General features: G+C 36.3%; 1 long non-coding RNA gene across 1 annotated transcript; it reads left to right on the forward strand.

Annotated features, from left to right (window-relative positions):
- The first annotated feature begins 546 nt into the window (after window positions 1-546).
- Window positions 547-9,211, forward strand: LOC127953734 (uncharacterized). The gene is made up of 2 exons (XR_008153324.1): window positions 547-765; window positions 4,313-9,211. It is a non-coding gene; the product is annotated as an uncharacterized LOC127953734 (long non-coding RNA).
- The last annotated feature ends 408 nt before the right edge of the window (window positions 9,212-9,619 follow it).

The following is a 9,619-nucleotide window of genomic DNA, read 5'->3' on the forward strand; positions in this document are numbered from 1 at the left end:
GAAAAGGTTTATTTTACTAAAAAGTTGGTTAAAACGTTTTTCTTTTATAGGTAAGATTAGAACTCAGAATAATTTATAGTAATTAGTCATTTAGGTGCCTGATTAAACACGGTTTGTGTGTGTTATTAAGACACGGTTTTGTGTGTGTTATTATTGTGTGTGTTATTAATACATCATCTCGCCCGAGTAACACTTCATTTCAGATGTGTCTTCCTCTCCGTGTGTGTGTGTGTGTGTGTGTGTGTATATATATATATATATATATATATATATATATATATATATATATATATATATATATATATATATATATATATATATAAATCTGTGCTATATTCCCAAATCTCGAAACCAATCAAACAGAAGTGCCTGTTTCAGCACTTTGTAGGTTGAGGTTTCCAGAAAAAGTGCTGAGCTTCCTTTATTCTCTTTCATTTGGCAGATGTTTTTGATCCAGAGAATCATACAATACCCAGAGTGCAGTGATAATATCAGTGCAGCTTCGCTCAAGGTCACAGTCCTCCCCGGCAGAAAGAGGGCTCTTGCTTTATGGGTCATTCCTAAACCTGTACCTTTAAAAGAGCTACCAAAATGTGTAGCAATTAGTGTATTGCATCTAGCAGCAAGCACTCAATAACCAGCAAAACCGTGATCATTTGGTGATTCTGCAAAACTGGGAAGGTTTTTTGACTGATTTGAGTTAAAATTAGCCATATATTTATAGTCTATCACAGCTATCCCATCACATTGCTGCTCTTCTGCCAGGTTAGTGAAAGTTTAATGTCTGATTGTTGTTTGTGAAGCAGGGCTGTGTGCATGTGGGTGTTTTAAAGTCATAGTGTCAAGGGTTTGAGTTCATTTATTGCAAACAAAGAGGAGAATGTGAGTGTGAATAGGATAGATTATGTTAATTTCACCCTTCCCTGTGGCGGCCCCTGAGGCGCGTGTGTGCCAGGGTATGCTGTGTGTTGTCTGTGCTCCAACAAGCTCATTAGTAGTCTATATAGATATGATTACATACATATGCGCCAACACTCATCCACTGAGACCTGGACAATGAATGGTGAACGAGAGAGAGCGAGAGGATGAGGAGAGAGAACTGTTGAACAGACATGAATAGGAGAATAGAATTCATCAAGTGAAGTGGCGAACAACAGCCCAGCTGAGAGGTTATGAGTGTAAATAGAGACTTGTGTTGAGAGGGATAGACAGAGAGGGCACTTAATCAGCTCTTGTCTATTCTCTCAACCAACCGGTCTAATATAACTGTTGTCCACCTTTTTTTTTTCACTTGATGTGTGGAAATTGTGAACTGTTAGTGGCATCAGATGGACTTGTATTGGCTAAAAATAACAGTGTTAGCTTAAATCAACCAATTCTTGAAGTCTGGGTAAAAATCTTTTCTTAAGGGATCAGTGTTCGGCTCTAATGGTTTTTGCAATTCACCCCTTTAATATGATATGATGTAAAATTGTTTAAAATGCATGTAAATGTGTATGCAACATATATATATATATATATATATATATATATATATATATATATATATATATATATATATATATATATATATATATATATATATATATATATATATATTATATTATATATATTATTTATATATTTTTAAATGTAGTATAGTTAAATGTTTATATATATATATATATATATATATATATATATATATATATATATATATTGTTTATATAGAATTATATGTATATGTTTATTACTTTTTGTAGCAAAGAGTCTAATATATTCCAGATAAAAAATAATATTATTAGTGCTGGGCAATGTTAGTTTTTTTAATCGCAATTAATCACAGACAATCATGTAATAAAATTTTAATTTTTAATCATTGTTAATCATTGTTATGCACAAAATTCAATGATGCATTCAAAAGTTGTGTATTGTGCACTTTTTTCATTTAAAAGAACTGCTATAAGAACAAAGGTGCAAAAACATTTGGTTTGCAAACACTTTAATCAAATAAGGTGTTTTTTTTTACAGCAGTATTCCTTTTACACAGTAGCAGTTAAAATATTTATTGTAAATCTCAACTTATAACATTAATGCAATCAAATTAAAAAATATATTGTGAGAGAGGGCCATGTTACCGTGTCCCAAACGACTCAAAATAATAAACCACAAAGTTAATCGGCAAAACTTATAAAGTCATGATTACATGAATGTTGTATTCTTTTCTGTTAAAAATAAAATTGAATGGTGGGTTTGTGGTCACCTAGCTCGACGGTGGCAGTCACCTGACACTCAAGTGGCCACGCCCTTAATTATGCAGAACTTTACAAATGAGTTATAAAAAAAAATTCACCCCCATCACAGTTGTCATGAAGGGCAAAATTAGCAAAATAGACCAAAATAATTTTTTGAAACAGGCTGTAAACCATTTTTTTTTTTTTTTTAGCTGTAAAGTTGGCCATATAAAGTTGGACTTTATTTGGAAACGTGTATGAGTAAAGAATAAATTTAGAATAGATGCTCTGTCAATATAAGCTGCCTTACCAGACCACTGCATTTCACTGAGCATATATTCTCCTGTGTATCAACAAAGACATTTTTTTTTATTGTCCCAAAGCAGATAACTGTACATTTGTATTATAGCAGCTGCTGCCCACTGACTGCAGTTGTGGTTGTCAACTCAGCCCTAAAGCCCTGCCACACAATACTGCACACTGTACGTGTCTCCTTCTGTTTGTCTCAAAGGTTTAATCGAAGGCAAACAGAAATGAGGCAGAGTGATTGAATTAGAGGCTTGTGATTGCGTGTGCAGGTTTGAAGGAGAATGTGCGCGTGTGTGTAGAAAGACAGTGATATATGGATGATGATTTAGGCTGCGTTCAAGCATAGGTGTGAAGGCTGACTGATTTGCTTTAATTTCCCTGGTGCTTTGCCACTATGAGATTTACAGTCAAATGTGTGTGTGTGTGTGTGTGTATGCAGAGAGAGAAGCGGGAGGTGTGAAAAACAGCGTAGACGAACATTAAATGAGAGGAAGGTCTGGAGTGTGAATGAATGATTTCTTGTGCTCTCAGAGGAACAGGATGACATATTGTAAAGCAGCAGGTGTCAGCCAATATGGGACCGCCTCTGCACTCCAGCTGCGTCAATCACCTAGTAGAGAGAATCTGATTGGCTGAAAGCCATGATGGGTGGGGCATTCTGCCTAATTACATTCAACCTGTCTCAGTCTCAGACAAAAATGATTTCACCCAAAACGACCATGCTAAGACAAGATGAGCCACAGGAACGCTTACATTAACATCTAACCCAAAAATGAACATTTTGTTTTTATTTCAAAATTAGATTAGCCTTATTTTTTGTGATTTTTGGAGCTTGAATGGTTCACTTTCACCTTTCACCTTTCATTCTCATTGTTCATTAAAAGAGCAACCTCAATATTCTTCTCTTGTGTTCTATAAAGTCATACGGGTTTGGAACAAAATGAGGAAATGATGACAGAATTTTCACATCTGGATGAACTCTTCCTAACATGTCAGCAAAAGCAAACGATAGCAGCAACTAAATTCAAAATGTTAATTAGTACTAACATTAGTATCAGCCCTCAATAATTATGCAGTCAACAATGTGCGCACTCATTTTTTGCTGTAATGTGTGTGTGTGTGTTTATCTTGCTTTGGATTCTGTACAATTAGCAGAGACAATATGAGGAGAAAAAGAGAGAAGACTCATAGACAAATGAAAGGAAGCCTTCCAATTAAAATAGGTTTTAGTTTTTTTTATGGGATTTTTTTTTCTACACTGGACAAACTTGAATATATATATATATGTGTGTGTGTGTGTGTGTTTGTGTGTGTGTGAATATCTGAGATGTTCCAAAGAAAGATGACAACAGAGTTAAGTTACTTAAAGTCATCATGCTATGAAAAAACACATTTTATAACTGCATGGTATTGATCTTATTGTGAAAAATTCATCCATGCAAATGTTTCATATATTCCGTCCTTGCAATATTTAATATTATAAAGCTCTCTCTGTTACATTTTAAGAGCATTTTAACCCCTGACTCATTTCTGACTGCTCTCAGGAGACTAGAAAATCTCACTGAGCCTTCACCTTTAACCACTCGCTTGCGCCACAGAGATAGAGACAGCGAGAGCATCTGTGTGAACCAATCAGTGCCACGGCTGAGAGGGAGAGGACGTCTAAATATTTGCTTCTGAATGTTTGTGTGTGTTGACAGTGGTTGTGCATGTCAAGTGTGCATGTCACTCTTCAAAGACATCATTTTCATCTCTCTCTCTCTCTTGTCCCTTTTTCTCCTTTTGTTTAGTCTCTTTCTACACCAGGTTTGGCCTCTTGCCTGGGCGACACCAGTAAACCTTCTTTGCATACTTAGAAGCAGCAAAACGCGTCTGGAAAACACATCAACATTCTTATCCATCATTCAGCTTCTGAACTCCAATGTCAAGGCATGCACACACACACAGACACACACACACACACACAGTAATCCAGACAGAAAGTTTCCTAGGCAACACCAAAGCAAGTGTTTCATCAGTGTTTATTTACTCTGTAAGTGTGTTTGCATGTATTTGTGGACACATGCAGAGAGCAAAGTGCGCTTAGAGACTCACTTAGTGTCAATGAAGCTCAGTTTGACCGGCGAGTGTTCCACAAGCTCTGTGTTTATGTGTCAATCAACCAAAACACAAACAGACTGTACTGACAAAATCAGTCACAAAATCTGTCACGAGGGAACACGCACAAACACTGCCAAAAAGAACAGGCTAGACCAGCCTACAATGGTTAGATTGTCTGATTGGATTCATAGGGGGTGTTGGGCACAAGCTGGAGTTTAGTTCGTAGCCAGCTGGTCTCCAAGCCTGACTGGCTGGCTGCCAGGTAAATACCAGTCTGACCAGGCTGCTAAACCACCTAAGACTAGGTGTTTTTTTTTCCTCAGCACACATTACCTTAAACCTCAGTGGTCAGGGAACTTCCCTAAAGGCGCATCACTTTGTAAGGTGTTTTTTTTTTTTTTGGCTATTTTCAGCAATGTAGCAATTAAGAAGCACACTTCAAAACAAGAAGTTTTCTGTTGGTGAACACAAAATTGTTGTAAAGACTAGACTCTCCCCCTCTAAAATTCAATGTTACATGAACAATGTTAAATGTGACTGCAACTTTTAAGTAGTAAATCAAAATCTACAGTCACCAATCTATAAGTTTGAGTCTGTTGTTTGGTTTTTATTTCATTGAAATAAACTAGACTGTGTGCTAATAAGCTGGCTAGACTGTTGGAAATTGAATGTACATTGTTATTTGAAGTTAACATGAATAATAAATGAATGTGAACACAATAAGTTATAAGTTACAATAAGCTAATAAGTTAGGTCAAAAGGTGGCGACAAGTGATATCTTTATGAGTGAATCATTTATTCATTTATCCTGTCATTTGATTCGTTCAAACAGACTGAATCGTTCAGGAACCAAACAAGTGGCCTCAATAAGCGAGTGAGTCATTGAATCAGTCATGCAACAGATTCATTTCACATTGATTCTTTCAAGAAGGTGGCTACTGCGATTAGAGACCAGTGGCTTGATTTGTTTGTTGGCGGAGCACAAGTATACAAACTAACTGACAATGTTGTGTCTAAAATGTGAGTTACTCAATATTGTGTGAATAATATTGTGTTAACACACACTGGTGTGAAAATGAGTCTGTGATTACCTGGGACCAAATCGTAGTCCTGCTGATTTTTAACAGCATTCTTTTTTTGATATTACTTTTTATGAAATTATGGCTGCTTTTTGTCAATTATAATTGTATTAATGTATTATTTTCGGTCAAACAACTTGCTAATCACTTTTTTGTAAATACTGCATTACAAGAATGGTTGGCGTTAGCATAACTTTAAATCATGGGGTAAACAATCGCTCATAAACAATCAGAGCATGGCGAATGAACAGAAACGTTGTCCTTGTCACACAGGTTTTCATATTTACTTTTGTGTTTGTTTTGCCTTTCGTCGCACCTGTGAACTCTCAGTTGAAATAGTACATTTAAGTCAGGAATACTAATGCGAATGCTAATTCACTCCTGTTGTCTGTTCATTTGGTTTCCTGCAGACAAAAGGGCATTTTGCCATTCAACAAGATCTGCCAGCCACACACACACACACACACGTTTGATTTTGTATCATAATAGGGTCTTGACTTCTACCGTTATATACTAAGTTAATTATATTTTGCTTCCCCTAAACCTGATGCAAATCAATCAGCATTTTTATGTTGTCATTAACAATTGTTTAATGTGTTTACGAAGTGATTTTTCTTACAAGGTCCATTGTGTTTATTTTTAGGTTCAACTATGCTCATAGGGACATTTGGTTCCCATAATACTGCCAAAACCTAATGGATACACTCATAAACACACTCTAGAGACACACTTGATCATCTTTGGCTTGTGAATCATTTTAGGACTGTGTGCATTTACATGCTTCGTTTTAGTTCATCATTTTTGTTTTGCTCAGCAAATGGGCAATTTCACATTCCAGAGTCAAAACAGTGTTAGGACTTTGAAGGGAAGAATGTGTCTTTGAATATTCAGAGAGCACATGATGACTAACTGTCAGACACACACACACCCACACACACACACATGGACTAATCCTCTTACTCTCAGCCTGAGCTGAAGGGCTTGGCTGGTCATGACTGTTTCTGGCAGCCTCTGCTACCTGCTGCTGTCAGAAGCTCATCATGCCACATGTTTCTCAGTGTGTGTGTGTGTGTGTGTGTCCGAGGCATAAGGCGGTAAGTGAACATGATTGTGTCCAATGTTCAATAACACGGAACATGTAAAATTAATCAAACACGACTAATTCTGACACATCCGACATTCTGGGTTTGGATGCACGACCTCAGTTTGTGTGTGTGTTCAAAAGTATTTCTCTGTTTGTTCAAATAGACTGACTTCTTCATAGACCTTCCAGAAACCACGGCAACAGCATCCCCTCATGCTAGACTGTGTTGTGATGTCACAAAGGGCTGTACACAGTTGCCTTGGCAATGACTGCACACTTCTGATATGAAGCCCTAGTGGTTTTTTCGTGCATCTAACTGGCTCCAAGAGAATTAGCATACAGAAATAACTACTGTTTGTTGTATCCAGAACATTGTAATGCTGCACAAAGCCGGATTTCTTGAGCTGCTTCTCTTTGAGGTTGGATTATGGTTTTATTCCAAATTGGAATAGACATATAAGTCACAATATTCTCCTGGCCTCTACAATATAAATTAGAGTGAAATACATTGAGACAAATCACAATTAATTTTACACACTTTAAAGCCCAGTTAGAGCAATTTTTTTTTTTAAATCAATTCTGTAGAATCAGACTTACAATGGAAATCTATGGGAAAAGGCATAGAAGATTTAAAAGCAATGCCAATTCATATATTTGGTAAAACATATATCTATAATTCATAATAATATCATTTTAATTATTATGTAATTCTAATTCTTTCTTTCTTTCTTATAGTTTATATATGTAAAAAAAATTATTGCTTTGGCGCAATTTTAACAAGAAATTGGTACATTTTCATACTCTTAGTACTAATATCACAACAGATCATCAAAGTGCACTGTTTCAGCATTTTCAATTGTGTTAGTATACACACAATCACAAAAATTCACTACACAAAATAAGTGTTTCATCTATGTTTCATTCACAGTTACTGCCTTTCATAAAGCTATCACTATCAAACTTTTCATTAGCAGGACAGCTCTTACAGTTGAATACATTCATCTAATATTTAATCGAAATTGAGCATCGCGTTAGTTCAGTCAGGCCACGTTAGTCACGCTTGCATCAGCTGACAGTCAGCTGTTCCTGACGTGTACCAATCCCGTCTTGACACCTATCACCTGCGGTCTATTTAAATTCCCATTCTTCAGTGTCTCTTCCATCGCATCGCTGCTTGCAATTTACTCCCTCCTCCAACCCCAACTCCACCAACTGAACCTGTAATCTGATCTAACTTGTTCTTTCTTTACAGTCTCTTCAATGGAAGCAGTCTCTATGACATTTTGTTTACAACTCATGTAATTGTGAATTGTAATTATTTATGCTTATAATGGTTCTGTTCTGTACCCCAGGGGGGTTTGTCTTGCTGCTCTCCCCGCTCTGTCCAAGCATGGCTGCATGGACAGGCGTGAGGCGTGTGGAGTGTTGCCCAGAACATAAACATACCGCCAACACTAACTGTATGCAATTATAATTGTCATTAAATATACTTGACGGAAGTGGTCCTGATTGAACTCATATTAATGGTTAATCAGTGAATTATTTGGTGCATCTATAGATATAGATTCCATAGATATTTCGTTTCTATAGAACATGGGGTCTATTTTATGGGGTCAAAATGTCCACACAAAGATGCTAATATCTGAAATTATTGTGCTGTTTGGGGTCTATTTAGAATTTTTTTTTTTTTTGTAAAAGTAGGTTTAGGAGTAGGGTTAGTGTAGGGGGAGACAGTATAAAACCCATTACTCCTATGGAATGTCACCCATAGACCATATAAAAACATGTCACCATAATGTGTGAAGTGTAGTTTTTTTTTGTTGCATTATTATTACTACATTCAAACCTGAACACAGAAAGCACTTTGCAACAGAAAACATTAACATTCTATAAAAATGTAACATAAATTAACAGGAATTCTTTATCAGAGTTGAATCCTTCTGGGTCTGATCTTACCCTCATACCAGTTCATAGGTGTGTATGGGCACCCTATTATAGCACTTAAACTCAGAAAAACTTTCTTCTTTCAGACAAATTTAATGAGTGATCAGTCCAAAAGAAGTTAAATAAAACACCTCCTGTAGCTAATCAATGCATTTTTCTGAGAAAAATATCCATATTCAAAACGTAATAATCACTTACATTTTTGCCAACAGTTGTGCACAGAAGCTGGGGGAATGACGTATGAGGTCAGCGCTGCGCATCCACTGGTGAGTCTCGGGGAAAAACAACATTTGTTAACAGGAGCAAAGTTTAATGTGGCTTATATTGAAATCTTCTGACTTCATCTTTACAAGTTCACTAGTATTTTCACTGTGTATTCAACTGTGTATTGTAACCTTTATACAGTGTAATGTTTTAACCCAATTAACTGTCGTTGTAACTGGATTGTTCAAAATGAGTAAACCTTAGTGTAAAGAGCTTAATTATACAAACTGAATGACGTGTTGAAATTATTTTCTATTGCAATCAACACAGTTTAAAGGGATAGTTCACCCACCACTGAAATTTGTCAGATTTACTCATTTACTCACCCCCATGTCATTCCAAACCTGTAGGACTTCATTTCTTTTGTGGATCACAGAAGTAAATAAACTGAAAAATGTCCTTGTGCTCTTTAATCCATGCAGTGAAAGTCATACAGGTTTGGAACGACATGAGGGTGATCAAATAATGACAGAATTCAAATTTTTGGCCAACTATACCTTGTATGCAACCTAGAAGACTCCAGCTTCCCACATTCCGCCTCACAAAAATACACCACGTCTATCCTCAGACAGCATTTGTGTTGGTGTTTCACTATAGTGTGAATGAAGTCTTTGTAATGTCACGGA

Source organism: Carassius gibelio, chromosome B3, assembly GCF_023724105.1.
Source record: "Carassius gibelio isolate Cgi1373 ecotype wild population from Czech Republic chromosome B3, carGib1.2-hapl.c, whole genome shotgun sequence".
NCBI classification, from domain to species: Eukaryota; Metazoa; Chordata; class Actinopteri; order Cypriniformes; family Cyprinidae; genus Carassius; species Carassius gibelio.